General features: G+C 34.2%; 1 protein-coding gene and 1 long non-coding RNA gene across 4 annotated transcripts in view; one reads left to right on the top strand and one right to left on the bottom strand.

Annotated features, from left to right (window-relative positions):
• LOC126745779 (uncharacterized) overlaps positions 1 to 17,229 on the top strand; it is a 230,574-nt gene that overhangs the window by 30,048 nt on the left and 183,297 nt on the right. The window lies entirely within an intron of this gene.
• LOC126745783 (uncharacterized) lies at positions 10,302 to 10,640 on the bottom strand. The gene is made up of 2 exons (XR_007663676.1): positions 10,584 to 10,640; positions 10,302 to 10,514 (listed from the first exon to the last, which is right to left on the bottom strand). It is a non-coding gene; the product is annotated as an uncharacterized LOC126745783 (long non-coding RNA).

Raw genomic sequence — 17,229 nt, 5'->3', positions numbered from 1 at the left:
CAAAAACCACACTATCTACACATTCCACGCGGTTTCCAATTTCGGGTATTCTGGATTGCACTAGATTTTTATCCTTTTAACTAAAAAACCACATTATTTAACCAAACTCTGAAATTGTTGACGTACCAAAAATTCTATAGGGTTAAGATCTGGCAAACACGCTGGCCAGTCTATTTTGTTGATACCAACTTCTAGGTATTGCGTGGAGAAAACGACTCCAATCTAATGAGTTCACGCAGTTTCTCCATTCATCCCTAAAAGGAACATTTCTCCATTGCCCCAAATTTCCATGTAAATGTTCACAGAAAATTCCAGTCTAGCTATTCTGTGACGTGGAAGTACACACAATACGTCAACGATTTAAAATCGATTCTTTTACTTAGAGTTATCGTCTTGGGCGATCGCTTAGCCTCCAAATTAAGTGAAACCGCTCCAGGCATTCTCCAATCTATTTGACCCATACAAGATACCTAATTTGTTAAGGATCACAAGGAAATCCATATATCTGAGCATTTAAACTAGAATGCACATGACATACCATTAGATTCCAATCATTATTAAATCCGAACAATTAATTGCAATTAATTTTTTTTTTCGATTAAAGGTGGATTCATAGATTTGACAATCAACAACAATTCAGTTAAATTGACTTTCAGCTTTCATGGCAACAATTGGTAGCTTATTTATTTAACCATCAGGAGGGTAGCAGGCGTCACAGGTTGATCCGCTGGATGAGTCACTATCTGAAAGTGTGAAAAAAGCGCTCTGGGTACGAGAGAGGCACCGCAACCCAAGTTTTGGTTCAGAACCGTTATGATCAAAGAAAAAATGTGTTTCATAGATTACGAAAAAGCATTTGAGAGAGTGCAACATCCTAAACTCGTTCGAATGCTGATGCGACTTGACATAGGTCAGAATGACTTAAGCTCTATTGACAACTTGGAATGTACTAGAACCAGTCAGTTGCAAATAGATTTGACAACGAAGTACCACAGGCACAAAAAGGTTTTTGGTGTATCCACTTTTAACATTTTTCTGAAAACATCTTTAGAAAGTCTCGAAGTACAACAATCAGGCATTATAGTAAATTATTCTAGGATCAACAGTACCGTGAAACGGGGTTAAATTGATCATTTCGTTTGTAAATTTGCTTGTAACTCTTTTGATAACTGCATATCGATATTAAAATTAATCATAAATGATTGTGTATGGATGCCGTAAAAAGATTTTGCAATCGTACCTGCTCTAAACTTAAAGTTGTTTAAAAAAATGCCAAAATAAGGTGTGATCAATTTCATACCAAAAGGCAGGTGACTTTGATGAGTGCCATATAATTGTATTCTTCTTGCAATGCTTTAAAATGCATTATGAACAATTTAACCCCCGCTTAAGTTCATCAATCCGTTTAAAAGTTACAGATAATTCTAGGTTTTGGGGTGAAATTGATCACTTAGGGGGAAATTGATCAGTCATAAAATTCCACTAATTGGATATTTTTTTAGGTAAAATAAAAAAGAAACATTGCAGTTTTTTAATACTTTATTAAAAACACTTGTTTAAAAATTCAAAAACTTCTTCAATTAATAGATAGAAGCAGTATTGCGTATAGTGAGGATTTACATCTCCTTAATATCTACTGCTTTTTTGAATTGATAAATTATTTGACCTTTGACGCATTCAGCGGCAGGTTCTGGCAAAAAAGCAATTATATCTGCCAACTCTATGGAAAACTCGTCGCCTTCTTGTGGTTTAAAAACAGTTTTTCTTCCATCGACAGATTTTAGTCCCAGAACTTCGAATTCGTTTTCATTGAAATTTTGAACTGTAGCTATGTAACGATAGCTAACACTTTTTCTCATGCCCCCCAACACTTTAACCAATAAAAATGTCCCAATTTTGATCTCACTTCCAAATATTCAATTTCTTCGTTTTCCTGCAACTGCATAAATAGATCGTCGGCGGTCATGTCATCGTCGGAATTATCATTTGTTATAGGCTCTTCAACGTCGCTGTCTGAACTGTTGGAATCATTTTGGGCTGTCACACTTTTTCTTGGCAGACCATCAAGTTTTGTTCTCTTTTTATTTCGTCTTGTTGGAGCATTTGAAAATCTCTGTTGTTGTAAGTAATTTACCAACACGTTCTCCGCTTGGTCTTGATTAAAATCTTCTCTAGGCAGCTTGTCTAATACTCGGTTTGGATTTAAAGGGACTATGCCACTTGCTTCAAAAGAAGAAATATGATTTCGTTTAACCGCATGAGGTATTTTATCTTTGGATAGTTTACTATCCATTGCCACCAAGGTTTTTTGCAACAAATGTGGGAAATCCTTTTTGTCAATTGATGAATGTGTCGGATACGTATTTTTCCATTCTAGCAAGACTTCTCTCCAGGCCATTTTAAATGGCCTGAAAAACTCTACGTCCAACGGCTGACATAAATGTGTCGCGTTCTTTGGCAGGCATACAAATCCAATGTTATGTTCTTCACACAGTCTAATAACTTCTGTGAAATGTGAGACTAAGTTATCATCGCCTATTAGAATTTTTCGCCCTTGCTGTTTTTTGGCACAGTCATTAAAAGTTTCGGCGTTCATCCACCCATGTGACGTTCGGTTGTACCGTGATCCAGCTGCACAGCATCTATCTATGCAACAGGGTTCTAATTTTGGTCCTTGTTCAGTCCACTGCGCCCACATTTTTTCTGCTCGATAAATTACATATGGTGGCAAAAGAACTCCTGCTGCAGAACCACACATCATCACTGAGGTTGCAGATTTAGTAAAATTGCACACTCGTTCATGGTATTTTACTCCACGGGAATATATTAGTTTTTTGCGCCCAGGGTCGTCAAGCAAATTAGTTTCATCATAATTATATAATTATGTTGCACGACGGAATACTATTTAAAATTGTTTTAAGGTTTTCAAAATATTCAGTTAATGTTTGCCTGGAAACATCAGCACGAGCCCTTTTATTATTAGCTGCAAGCCTTTGAGTTATTACATTGCTACGTCTTTTTAACAGCGAAAATACCCATTCGGTACCGGGTAAATTGTCCTTAAATTTTGCCACTGAACGACCTTGGGTATCTAGTAGGTTTTTTGCCATATGCCTTAAATCTGTTAAATTAAGAGGAAACCCCCATTCGCCACAAATAGCAACACATTTAAGAATTGATTGCTCTTCATTGGAGCTAAAAACGGTTTGCCCGCCGTTACTTTTAACATGACGCTCATGTTGTCTATTATTTAAGATCCCGTAAGAAATCTTGAACCATTTTGCAGCTTTGCGTAAACTCCACCCTTCATTTATGACCTTTTCTAACGCTTTCTAACGCCCCAACTTTTCTCTTATAAACTCTCGGCATTATGTCAATATTCTAAAATCAAAAATATTATTATTACTAGTAGTACTATGCCCTTAAAATTATATAAGCTTTACAATCTGCTGATCAATTTCACCCCATTCAGTTGATCAATTTGACCCCATCCAATAAATCTTAAAATTTGACAAGCAGTCAAATTTTGGAAGGTTATATTTCTGTCTAAATATTACTTACATGTTTGAGAGCCGCAAACTCCAAAAAAACGTTTAACTGAGAAAAAAACATGCACATGGATTACTAGCTACACCATTACTCAATACGATTTTTTTACCGAACGGAAAAAATCGGCACTTAATATGCGCGGGAAATTTAAATGTGAAATATTTTGATATGGTGATCAAAGTCGCCCCGCGAAACCCATTTCACGGTATACGGTATGCACATGATATTCTGCATAACCTCCAAAAGCTCCTGAGCATAGTTAGAGAGCACGGCCGATTTATGGGAATTAGCTTCAATATAAAAAAGATAACATTCCTAGTAATCACCTGTAAACTTAATGAGTTCCAGAATGTGAAACTCTCATACAATAGTGAAGACTTAGAACGAGTAAAAAAGTTTAACTATCTGGTGACTTGGTTATGTGAAGACTAATCTTCAGACGTAGAAATCAAATGTTTGATAACAACTGAAATTGACTTTGACCTCGATCTTAGAGTAAGATTCACAAAATGTTACGTATGGTCCGTACTGATAAAAGGCAGGAAAACAGCGTACCTGGGACATACGAAATAAAAGGTATTAATTAAAGGAACAATAGCGGGAAGAACGGGTTTAGGCAAAAAGAGTATGTCGTGGTTCCGAAATATTAATCATTGGACAGCAATAGGAACTACAGAAGAAGACCACCAGAGATAGGGATAGGGATACAAATAGTCAGAAGTGATCGCAAACATTCATTAATGGATAGCAGCAGAAGAAGAAGGTGGCAGATTCGAGATCACATGATCGCGCCGTTATTTAATTACAATCTGTGTTTACAAAACAGTACTGTTAGACAGATCAATAATAATAATAATAAATAACTTTATTAGTACCAAACAAGGCTACATAGGCGAAGTCTAGCGGTAGGCTACTCTACTTTATAACGAGATCAAAGAGTTTTTAAATTGGCTACGAACTTGTAACTGTTATTTAGCAATCACTGCGACCTTCAAAAGTGTCACATGGTACTTAATTGAACGTTTAATTACAATTCGTCTTTACAATACAATAATGCGAGTTGACATTGTTGACAAGCAATGTCGCTCGTCGTGTTAAAGCTGTCATCAATGCACCATCTATTGTCTGACAGGACCGACACTTCAATAAAATTGGCACTGTGGTGCGGAGTTTTTAATTAAAAAAACCAAATTAATTTAAGTCATATTTTCTTAAAAAAAAAATCCGTAGGTTAAGTTTCAAAGCCTCTGACTCAATGGACCATTTTTTTTTAACCAAGAGACGAAAATGAAATGATTTTTTTTCCAATAATGTGACCCTCGTTTTCATTTGAAAATTGTTTGACATATAATCAAGAAAGCGAAGTCTGAATAACTTCGATTTTCAACTTCTTTATTATCGAGAGGGGGTGTTTTATTAGTAATCTCATTAACTGCTAAGGATTGAGCTAAAGGGCCAGAAAGCTATTAAAGAAATTATTAATTAAGAAATGTTTTCTTATGAGGGCTTAACATTTATGACATTTATTGAGGGCTTTAAGTAAGAAATATTTATTTCGTTACAAATTATTTAGCAATATAATGAAAAAAAAAACGTGGGTTTAAAGGGAAAAATGTCGATTAATGTCATTAAATATCAAAATTTGTAAAGCAAAAAAATTGGAAAAACGATTCCATGAGCAAATCCAGTTCATATGAAAAAAACCATACATCAGCAGCTTAGCATAAATATATCTAGCAACTTACCTAATTGTGCTTAACAAGTGCTTGAAGTGCTTAACAAGTTAATAGACATACCCTTTGACACAGGTACTGACTCTGATAGTGTGAAAACAGTTCTGGTGAATTCCCTTTTGAAGGGTTATAGCACTGATGTTATAGCTTTAATTCATTATTGCTTACAACCAGGTAAAGGAGTATCAGTGGTGTAGTGTTTAGCTTTCTAAAAAAGCTTTCTCTTACCGTAAATCAAAGCATTCGATAGTAAAGTAATAACACTTGCAAGCAAGGGTATTGTTGGTTTGAATAGCTCCCAGCACTTAGTGCAGAGCTATTTACATCTGTGGTCCTGCCGCAACAGTATTCAGCCTATTACGTCTGCAAAATGTAGTCGCGGCAAAGTTTAATGAATAAAATACTATTGTATGTATTGTATTTTATTGTATTTTATTCAGTAAACTTTGGTCGCGGAAAAGACATTCGAGCTTTTGTCTATCGAAGTCGACCAGCTATTTTATTATGTTGTTGAGGGTTATTGTTTATGGACACGCTTGATCTGGTCGGCCGCAATACATCTTCAGTTTTGTTTTGATGAATCTGCATTTGGCATTTGGTGCGGGCGCGTGCTATAGTAATTTAATAATTAGTATTTTTATTTTTGGGTGTATAGAAAAGGTGTTTTAGTGGTTATTTATCAACGACTGTTCGATATTGGCAATTGTATTTTAGTCTGTGTTTATAATATTATAGATTTATAAGTTATGGTTATACCTATGTTATGTTTTTTCGTAAGTTGTATTTATTTTTATCTATCTATCTTTTTATGCTAGTAGTAATAATTTTTTATTTTTTATATAACTACATAATTTTTCTCTTTGAGTTAATATTTCATGCGCCTTCATTCTCTATTTCATTAAATTGAATAATATTGAATACACATTCCTTTCTAATTAACGATTTTTATTGTTTGTCTACCCGAAAAAAAAATTCACGCTTCGCCACTGCATCTTGGTGCTCTGCCAATGTACGGATTGTCTCATGTTTTCCGGATATCTAGATCTGGTGGCGATGTTGTTAAGAATGTCACTACAAATATTCCGTCTGGATTTGTTCTGCTCAGAAGTGTGAATTTTGCGCAACGTTTTTAGTAAAGTCTGTTAAATACTTTCTTTTTCGATACTTTTATTCATCATTGCGTTGAATTTAATTTGTTTATTTTGGTGCTGTGCCAATGTACGGATTGCCTTTGGTTCGTAAGAAATCAGCTTGTGTAATAAATAAATCTGGATCTGGTGGCGATGCTGTTAAGAGTGTCACTACGAATATTCTGTCTTGATTTGTTCTGCTTGGAAATGTGGATTTTGCACAACATGTTTGTGTAAACCTTCCACTTGTTGAATGATTGCAGTAAAATCTGTTGAATACTTTCTTTGTCGATACTTTAATTCGTCATGGCTTTGAATTTTAGTTTGCTTATTTCGGTGCTCTGCCAATGTACGGATTGCCTTTGTTTTAGGTCCGTAAGAAATCAGCTTGTGTAATAAATACATCTTGATCTGGTGGCGATGCTGTTAAGAGTGTCACTACAAATATTTCGTTTTGATTTGTTCTGCTCGGAAGTGTGGATTTTGGGCAACGTTTTTGCGTAAACCTTCCACTTGTTGAATGTTTCAAGTAAAGTCTTTTAAATACTTTCTTTGTCGATACTTTCATTCATCATTGCTTTGAATTTGAGTTTGTTTATTTTAATGCTGTGCCAATTACGGATTGCCTTTGGTTCAGGTTTGTAAGAAATGAGCTTGTGTAATAAATAAATCTGGATCTGGTGGCGATGCTGTTAAGAATGCCACTACACATATTCTGTTTTGATTTGTTCTGCTTGGAACTGTAGATTTTGGGCAACATTTTTGCGTAAACCTATCACTTTTTGAATGATTCCAGTAAAATCTGTTGAATACTGTCGTTGTCGATACCTTCATTTATCATTGCTTTGAATACTGACTAAAAGTAGCGTCCTTAGTAATTAGCGTAGATGGAGTTCGCAGGTTTAGGACCAAGAAATCAAAGACTTCCTTTTTTGAAAAGGTGCCGACGTTTCGACGTTTATTTACGTCTTTTTCATGGTTGTAATTACGAAACAGAACAAGCCTCTAGTAATTTTTTATGCAATAAAAAATGGACAAAAATAATAAATAAATTTAAATCACAATACCTATAAAACTGACATACTAAAGATTTTATAAAAATTACCTGTTTACTGTGAAGAAGCTTTTTTGTCGATTGCATATATACTAATGGCAACAGAACAATATATGTAGATCGGTACATATGTGATTATACTTTGAACAAACGTAACATAAATCACACATAAGTAATAGGCAAAACTTTTTTCTGTATTAACATATTATCACTTCTACGATATACATAAACAGGGTGGCTAATCGATAACAGTCCTGGTAGGGGGATTGGGAAAAGAGGTGCTATCGAATGGCCCGCGAGATAACCCGATTTACCTCCTCTTGACTTCTTTTTGTGGGGATATCTGAAATCGTAAATTTATGCCTTTCAACCTGAATCGTTTGAAGATTTACGGAACCGCATCGTTCATAAATGCCAACAAATATCCGGAAACATTTTGAACATTTACTGTACTATTATATGGAGGTAAACGGCGGATATTTTCAACATTTAATAAGATAATGCATAAGTACTAATCAATAGAATTAAATTAGATTTCTCTGGAACCCGCAGTTCAAATTTAAAAAAACAAAGCGCTATTGTGAAGAAAATTGAATGCCCTTTTAAAAGATGTATCACAACACACCCCTTCCTATTTAAAAAATAAGGGTGACTTATACTCCCGCTAAGGGGTTGAAGTCGTGGGGTTAAAAATTGAAACAAAAAATCCTTTTTCTAAAATGAAAAATCGACGCGTGCGAGCGTTTTTGTTTTGACAAGCAGTCATACTGCGAAAACTCAAGTTAGCAATTTTACACTTGGCAGTTGTAACTAGAATAATCATCACTTGAACCACACTCCTATTTAAGATTTTGAGGGTGGTTGCAACCCCCGCCAAGGGGTTGATGTTAACGAGTTGAAAGTCGATGGGCCACCCTGCTTATTTATAAATAAACGAACCCAAGCCACAGATGAACTAAGATATTTAAATTAATGCGTTCTTGCTTGAATTGCTTTGAATTTGAGTTTGCTTATTTCGGTGCCCTGCCAATGTACGGATTGCCTTTGTTTTAGGTTCGTAAGAAATCAGCTTGTCTAATAAATAAATCTGATAGCTGAAACATCTTTTTCAGCTTTGTAAATAAGATCTTGGTGATTATCTTAAAATAAAGCATTTGTTGATTTGGGTTTTTGAAGATAATGATAATTTTTTCAGTGGAGTAGAGAGTTTTCATTAGCTGAGTTTATAACTGAGTTTATAAGAAACCTCTGGATGTTTGTGTTACATCAAACTCATAGTGACCAAAGAACTGAGCAGTTTACCGTGACTTTACCAATGACAAGTAGATTATTTTAGTCAACCTTTTCCAAAAATAATTACCGAAATAGAATTATGATCAAAAAAACTTTACGACAATAACAAAACTCTTTAAATCTTCATAAAATTAAGAGGTGAAAACTTCCTTTATTGAGAACTATGTATGGTGGACGTCCTTGAGAAGGTCTGCTTTTTAATTCAAGCACGTCCTCCTAAGACTGCATTTTTTACTTAATTACAATCACTTAAGTAATATTCCTTAATTAAGATTTTTTTTACCTTCTAATTACCCCCGTTGAGAGTTTAATGAACTCGATATTTTGAAAATTTTCCTTAAACCTGTCTCATTAAACTCTTTGACTCTACTTGTTTTGTGGAACCAAAACAACCTATAGGTAGCGATTAGTCTTTAGTGCGGGAATTCCGAGTTTAATCACTATCTGCATTAACAAATAATTAGAGATATATGTTATTATTATAACCACTTAATTTTTTTTATGGTCTTGGTTTTGTTTTCAATTCGACCAAACCGGTTTGGATATGGGAGACGGGGCGCCGGGGTTTCAAATTACGATTTTTGGCAAAAACAAAGTCGTAAAAAAGAGGTGAACGCAGCGTGATGAAACCGGTGGTGCATATATTGGTCAATAAGTATGTCGTAAAATCAAATAACTGGGTAGAAAGTGTGTATATAGGAGTTTAAAAAATGCGGTAAAACAACAGAATGTCTACATGTGTTTTGGTCATTAGGATCTTAAAAATTCAAGTAATGAAGTAATTAAAGAAATATTTGTAGACAATTCTCCTTTATATATCTCTATATTCTCTTATAATAGTGTGTATATTATGTTCCTAAAATTGTTCTTTTACAATCTGTCCATATCTTATTTTTTGTAATTTTATTTCCTCATAATTTTTTTGGTTCCCAGATCTTATCAGTTTCGTTCTTTCTTTCTGTGTGTTAATTCTTACTTTCGCTCTCTTTATAATCGCTCCCTATATTTACTGCATTCAGTAGTGTGGTCTCTTAAATTATGTTTTTATTATTACAGATGATATGATAGTCAATCTCGTTCTTTACGTCTCCTCCAGGGCTCTACCAAGTTTATCTTCGTTGTGGTGGTTTTTTGTAATATGTCTTCATTAGTTCCTCACTTATATAATCTACTACTATTTTTTAATCCCATTCCGTTTTTCATTCATAATGCGAAGTGACTTTTATTGAAAACTTTTTTTACAAAACCCACCCTTTCTGAATATTAAAGTACCACCTTGTATCTTTAGTAGGTCTATTAATTTTACTAATTAAGCAATAACCGTCACCCAGCTTATAACATTGGCAAGTACTTGTTTTGAACCGGAACCTAAAATTAAAAAGTAGCTCATATTATTAATTATTTTACTAATTACAAGAATATCATCGTACGGACGCATGATAATTAAGTTTTACGTGCATTTTAAGTCCGAGAATGCTAATGACTGTGGACAGCATTTCGAAATATCCTTGTTTTACCTGGCAATACAAAAAAACCAATGAATAGTAAGGAATTTTTTGTGTATATTATAAAATATAGATTATTAATTTTTAATTATTATAATTGCTTTGCATATTTTCTGACGTTGCTTCATTCACGTAATAATAGTCTCTATAGGTCATTTAAACAGAAAATGTAGTGTACTCTGGTAACATTTTTATGCAGTATTTGACATTCTTTGCTGCCAAACTTTAATCGGTCACAATTTATGTAATCCTGAAATTGGTAGTGGAAATTGGAAGAAAAAATTGGATGAAATTGGAAGCAGGCATCATACATACTCACATATTGTAAAGTAATACAACTAGATGATCTAATACATTAAATTCCAATAACTAAAAAAAATAATAAATATAGAATTAACCAATGGAATTAAAGTAGCAAAAGGCAAGCTAATAATGACGGAAACGAAGAAAATGGAGGGGGAGTACTTTCAAGGGTTACTAAATATTGACAGTGATACAGGAAGAAGATGTTACTTCCCATTTAGTAGATGTAAGAATAGCAACTCAACTCACTTCAAAATGTTGAGAATGCGATAACATCTCTCACAGAACACAAAGTGCCAGGTAACGATGGTATCAAATATGGAAAGAACAGTGGAAGATATTATCGGCGACTATCAATGTGGATTTCTCGATGGAGGGTCAACGATAATGGATTAAATGTTTTCAATCTGATAATTATTAAAAAAGAACTGGGAGTTTAACCGAGATGTCCATTAAATTTCTTCGTCGATTTTTAGCAAGCATATAATTGCATAGCAAGAAGTAGGTAAGATTTTACTGGTAAGATGGGCACACAAGGAAATTAGTAGAGATAACACAAACGTGTGTAACAAACTCATATACACAGCAAAGGGTAGGAAACCGAACATCGATGCCATTCAGCGTAAGATCAGTACTCTTACAAGGAGACTACCCCTATCATTGGTGTTCTTTAATTTCGTCTTGGAATATACGGTTAGCAGAATAGCGTCGGAGTTAACGGAAGGTTTTGTGCATCAAGATTTAAAACTGCTATTGGCTTTTGCTGATGACATACACAAGGTCTGGTTCAGTAGGATAGATACGAGAGATTTGTTCACAGCTAGAGTAGAAAGCATGAAATCTGGGCCTACGAATGAGTACCAATAAATGAACTGTTTACAAAGCATCCAAGGCCTTCGAAGTTGTTAAGGAACTTAAGTACCTAGGAGCGGTAATCACAGATGACAATGGAATAAAAAAAGATGTCTCAGCACAGATAATATCGGGAAATAGGACTTTTACAACTACATTATTGAAATTTAAGCTGAGACAATCCAAACTACCCAGATCCTCAATCAATGGAAATAAATAAACCTCTTGTGTTTGAAATAAAAGTTCTTAGAATGATGTTTGAACAATAAAGATGAAACAATTGTAGTATGGAAAAAACGCCACAATGTTGAATATCGTAGCGAAAACATAGTCAGACACATAAAAGCTAACCAAATAAGATGGGCAGGTCATGTTGTAAGATCAGTAACCATAGATTGATAATGGCAGTATTTCTTGAGAGACCAGATGGAGATAGATGATTAATGGATAGACTAATAAAAAGATCGAAATATGCTGTCGCAACAGATTAGTTTAGGATGGGAATCTAGCAGTGTTAAGGGGAGGAACAGGAGCGTAGGAGATGGAAGTAATAGTGAATGTCGCCAAGGCTCATCCAAAGTTGTAAAGCCAAGAAAGAATAAGAAGAAGACCAATGCCAAAAAAAGCCTTTGTACTATAAGACTTATGACTTCGATAAACAATGGTTTATATGACATTTGGCGGATTAAATTAAGGTGATTCCCAAACCTAAATTTGACTTAAATGTTATTATACATAGGCATAGTAGAACAGTTGGATGCTACTAAGAGATACTCTAATAGAATTTTTTAAGATATGTAGGGAGAGGTAGTTTTATTTCTATTGAGGTCAAAATAGTTTGGCTCACACCACTCCTCCAATGGATGCGCGTATCTGCCCATACGACTGATGTATCTTCAATCTATTGTCAAAACATTCAACATACAGTCTGTATTTATATACAAAAGAACGTTGTTGTAGATCTCTATATACAGGGTTTTCATTTATAAACTGACACATTTTAACTGCTTATAAGTCGAGAACGGAAAATGACAACAATGTGCGGTTTTCACAGAACTTCATCAATATTTTTAAAGTTTTTTTTTGATAGTGTTGCCAAGTTTCAAAATTTACCTGAAATAGGAAAAAAATTGATGATTTTCAAAGACCGATTTCTCAAAAATTTTAAATGTAACACCCTGTGCTTTTTAATTTGACATGAAAGCCTGTTAAATCCCCTTTCCGAAAATGTATAAATTGAGATGAAAATCCTCGAGTATATAACGAATTTGAAAGAGATTCTCCTAAGCTGAACGTTTGGTGTGCAGTATCGAAATCTAAAATTTATGGGCCATTTTTTTTTCAAGAAGCAACAGTGAATGGAAACAATTACACCGATATGTTGGAAAAATTTTTTTATCCTCAACTTCAGCAGGATGGAATTTTAGACACGGTCTACTTCCAGCAAGACGGTGCACCACCACACTTCTCCAGGGTCCCAAGGGATTCCTTAGATATTACTTTTGGAAACAGATGGATAGGGCGAGCAGGTCCAATCGAGTGGGCACCTTATTCTCCCGATCTAACCATTCCAGATTTTTGTATATGGGGATATGTAAAAGACGTTGCTACAATCCAACCCCAAGAAATATGGATGAAAACTGCGCAACAATATAGTAAACGTTTTAAACCAAATTACACCGCGAATGCTACAAAACGCCTTCAGCAACTTATTTCTTCGTCTACATTTGTGTTCCGAGCAAAATGGGGTCATATTCAGCAGCTAATTTATAAGTTATAATTTAAAATTAATTTCTTCAATTGTTTGTTGTTAAAATTGTTGTAAATAGTTGTAATTTAATACATAGAATAAATAATTTTTATAGACATGGCAATAGCGCCAATTATTTAATTATGATCATGCTAAAGCGATACATAGGCAATTACCAGAAAATGTTCATCAATCACCGAATATGTGTTCTAAGCAAATTTTCAAAAAGGTGTCATTTACTAAAATTGGCTCTGTAAAAAAAATAATGAATTAAAGACAATTTATACATTTTCGGAAAGGGGATTTAACAGGCTTTCATGTGAAATTATAAAGTACAGGGTGTTACATTTAAAATTTTTGAGAAATTGGCCTTTGAAAATCATGATTTTTTTTCCTCCTATTTCAGGTAAATTTTAAAACTTGGCAACACTGTAAAAAAAAACTATAAAATTATTGATGAAGTTCTGTGAAAATCGCACATTGTTGTCATTTTTCGTTTTCGACTTATAAGCAATGTGTCAGTTTATAAATGGACACCCGGTATATTAGTGCAGCATGAGAAATAATTTTAGCTATTGCAAGTAACATTTTTCTGAAAAAGATCGAACCTACAAATATGATTTCTTAAGATACAAAGCCACCTTTCTCACTCCATAACCATTAAGAGTTAAATAATGGAAGTATTTTGATAATAAAAAAATATAAGGAATGTTCTATTTCTCCTTTTAGGCAAAAATAGCTTTGTTCACACTGCGAATGGGAATGGAAAATCGCGATAACCACCTCCAGAATACCAACAGAGTGGCATAAAAGTATCACCTCATCAATTTTTAAAAAGGGACAAAAAACCACTATGCTTTGCACCACTGCTTTTGACAAGTTCTCACCATCGTTGCCAAAAGCATCCTAGAGCACACCATCGAAAGAGAAAGTGAACAACAAGGATTTCGGAAGATCAGATCGATAACTCATGCCCTGTTTACTGTGAGACAGGTAAAGGAGAAGGCGATCGAATTTAGCTATGTGTGTTTTATTGCCCTAGCCAAGGCTTTTGACAAAGTACACCTGCCCGATATATTGGACAGATTGAGGAAGAAGCAAATCCCAACATCAATCATAAACATAATCAGCAATCTAAACACAGGCAACAAACACATACCGACACTAATAGAAATAAGACTGGGTGACAGGGTTTTCGCCCATTCCTTTTTAACCTCGTTATGGACGAAGTTATACACAGTGGGGATATTGGGGATACGGACTGAACAACAAACCAATCAGCTTGGTGTGCTATGTGGATGATGAGGTAATCCTGGCTGATACACAAGTTTTTTTAGACTAGTCAAAAATAAAACATGTCAATCTCCATTGATGAAACAAAATGTATGACCAGAGTAAGGTGTAAGTGAAGTCATAATAGACAATAAATTAAAAGATCAAATCATGAACTTCCGTTACTTAGGAGCGGATAAATCAAGCAACAATACGATAAATGACATAAAGTCACAGGTCCAATAAAGCTGCCACAATTTCAGGATGTTCGAGAGATATCATCTGGAAAAACAACTACATACGCATTGTTACTAAGGTGCGGATATGCAGGTCATTTGTTAGACCGGTGCTAACCCATAGTATTGAGACTAAAGCTGGCACGAATGAGACAAAAAGCATCCTTAGAACAGCGGACATGAAAACCTTAAGAATCATTACAGGAAAGTCACGGACAGATAGTGTGAGAAATAGCGACATAAGAGAGGCATGCAAGGTGAAGGTCATAGTGAGATGGGCGGGAAAAGAAGAAGATAGTGATGTCACATAGACAGATGGGATCAAGAGAGACTATCATACATTGTCAAAGAGGGAAAACCAACAGGCCGATAACCAACCGGATTGAGCCTTTGCAATTAACCGACTTTAAGGTCTTCTCGAAGTATAAGAAGAAGAAGCAGAAGTTTGGAAGCCACTGCCGTTACTAGTTCTAGCGTTTTGACTTGTCAAAGGCCTTTGACAAGTCAATATAACACAGCAACTCTCGTATCTTTTAAGTTTCAAATTAATTTCTATTGAATTAAATTGGGGTACAGTAGGCAGCCAAATAGTTATATAAAGCTGAATAATTTGTGTTATGCCTTGATTAAGTACCTACCATTTCTGTAGATCTGCCTGATAAAAATCCAGATCAATTTTTTATGAAGATATTGTAAAAGAAGTTATAAAAACCTATCGTATATCTTTTAAACAGGCTTAACACAGATGACGAGAAACACAGGCTTACAGAGCTTTTTTTTTTTTGAAATCTGGTATAAGCTTAGCGATTTTAAGAAAGTTCAAGAAAATTCCTACTGAAAAGCAATTGTTGCTCATATATGACAAAGACGATTTGAAAATTTGACTTTTTACAAAACATTCATTTTATTTTCAATGCTAATATAAATACGTTCAAATTAAACCGAGACCGTCATATGAGACTGTCTTGACATGTGATTAACTTCATAGTTTAAGTGTCTAATAATAATTAATATAATGAAATAATTATTCTATTCGATTACATATTATTTAGTTCAAGCACGTGTAGAAGCTTTATCTATTTGAATTCAAATTTGCAATATGGCGGTCACGTTCAATCTTTACTGATTTTCATTTCGTTTAAGATGCAAAAATTATACACGGTAGCGTCATACCCATAAACAGTAAAATTTTTCGCTATTTCTTTTCTACTGTTATAGATCCTCCTCGTACCTTTCAAGTTTGATAATACTCAGTTTTACAGAGTTATTCACGTGGTGGGATTAAAAATAAAATATCTTGTATTTTAATTAGATCGTTTTGTTAAGAAAACAAAAACAAGAAATAGCAATATGATACAATTAGTCCTGCTCTAAAAATTTGCTTGCCAGGCGTAGTTGTTATGGTATTCGATTTGCATGCAAAAGGTCTCGAGTTCAAATCCGAATTTCTTTATTTATTACGGGTTTAAGTTATGTATCTAGGCCTGCATTTGAAATGTTTTTATTGGTCTCAATAGAAATATAATTAAAAATAATTTTTAATAATATCAATTTAACTAGGTTATTAATATTTTCAGATGTAGGAACATCGCACTACTGCTCAAAATTTTTTGAAATTTTTTAAAATTATTTGGCCTTTGACATTTTTACACCCTGTTATGTAAAGTAATTTAATAATAGTATTACAAGTTGTTACAGAATATGATGCTGATACTTAAGGGGGTTAGTTCTTAGGTGGATTTTAAGAAGAAAAGTTCAAATAAAGGTAAACCGCTTAACTTTTGAGCTACAGGTTGTTAAAATCTTAAGGAAAAAATCGTTTCTTCATTATTACTTTAATAACTTCCTAAATATGTTTTTAGCACACACCCTTTGAGTATCAAAGGCTAGTTTTTGCTGTAGGAGATTTTTTTAAAGTTTAATCAGTGGCGTTGTTATAGTTTGTGATTAGTATTATTTATTTCCAAAATATTCTCCAACAGGAAATTCCTAATAATAAGACAACTTATGCTTTGCAGATCAACAAGTATGTATACGAAGCAGACAAAATTAAAGAACAACAGACTAAGAAACTAAAAATCATTTACTTTAGATGGCTTAAGTTAAGTCCCAAGCTCACAACTCCAGAGTATACGACAGGGAAAAGAAAATTAAATGAAGGGTTTATATAGCTTATCCAATTCGAGGTTGGCTAAGTACGACCCTGCCGTTTGAAACCTGTCAGAAATAAACGTCATGTTAAGCGTTTTTTTTTTAGTTGAAGGTTTGCCATTTATAAATATGGATCGTTTAACAGTCGAACAACGTACTAAAATTATTAAATTGTTTTATAAAAATGGTGATTCTCCTGTGTCAACGTTTAGAGCTTTACGAGCTGATTACGGTCGACATAATCGTCCTACAGAGCAAACAATTTCGAACACAGTACGAAAATTTAAAGAGACTGGATCGGTTACTGATATTGTAAGGCACGTGCATCACCGTAAGCGTTTTCAGCTGAAAATATCGCTGCTGTTGCTCAAAGTGTGGAGGAAGACCCAAATTTGTCAATT

This window comes from Anthonomus grandis, chromosome 16, assembly GCF_022605725.1.
Source record: "Anthonomus grandis grandis chromosome 16, icAntGran1.3, whole genome shotgun sequence".
In the NCBI taxonomy this organism is placed as follows: domain Eukaryota; kingdom Metazoa; phylum Arthropoda; class Insecta; order Coleoptera; family Curculionidae; genus Anthonomus; species Anthonomus grandis.
The sequence above is the reverse complement of the archived record's forward strand: the minus strand, read 5'-3'. Positions and strand labels throughout refer to the sequence as shown.